Source organism: Oryzias melastigma, linkage group LG15 (assembly GCF_002922805.2).
Source record: "Oryzias melastigma strain HK-1 linkage group LG15, ASM292280v2, whole genome shotgun sequence".
In the NCBI taxonomy this organism is placed as follows: Eukaryota; Metazoa; Chordata; class Actinopteri; order Beloniformes; family Adrianichthyidae; genus Oryzias; species Oryzias melastigma.
In genome coordinates this window covers 21,247,421-21,248,137 of record NC_050526.1, presented here as the reverse complement: position 1 = coordinate 21,248,137, position 717 = coordinate 21,247,421, and the positions used below count along the sequence as shown (strand labels likewise).

Genomic DNA, 717 nt, shown 5'->3' with positions numbered 1-717 from the left:
TTTTAAATTAACTATTCTTGAGTTTCCAGCTAACTGAGAAAATAGTTGTTGATGGTTATAGCAGGTCAGTGAGTTTAGACGCCGTTCATCTAACATCAACAGGGCTTTTCCTGTTGCTAAGAACCCACACTCTTAATTTCTATCAGGAAAAAACAAACCTAAGATGTAAAAATCGAACTGTGTCTCTGTGCGGCGCCGTCATGTCTTCTTTGAAACTCGTATCTGTCCAGACTGACCTTCACTGGTTAGTCACTGTCCCCTTCTCCGCCTCCCATTATTGGCTTCTCTCCTTCTTCCCTCCTCCTCCTCTCCACTTAGCATTATTACATTTGGACAGAAATGAATTTATAGCTCAACTAAGGTCCTTGCTTCACTAATGGAATGGTCCCATTACGCCATAGATTCATTAAAACCTTCCAAATATTCTGTGCACGCATGCATCTGAAACTCCTGTATTTATATCTCTCTGATTTGCTCTTTCCATTGTGCTTTTTAGTCCTAAAGTACACTTTAGGTCTTTAAAATAAGAGTTTAATTGCATTGCAGACCAACTATAAGATAAAACTAGTAGAAACCCATCTGTCCTTCGGGGTGGTTTCACATCGGACGGTAAAGATACCGATCTAATCTGTTGATGGACGCCCGGATTGCAGGAAGCCGTCATAAACCAAATTGAATTAAGGTGGAAAAAGGAGGGTGGCTACTTTGATGGATGAA

At 40.6% G+C, this 717-nt stretch overlaps 1 protein-coding gene across 2 annotated transcripts in view; it reads left to right on the top strand.

Annotated features, from left to right (window-relative positions):
• parga (poly (ADP-ribose) glycohydrolase a) overlaps positions 1-717 on the top strand; it is a 24,127-nt gene that overhangs the window by 16,949 nt on the left and 6,461 nt on the right. The window lies entirely within an intron of this gene.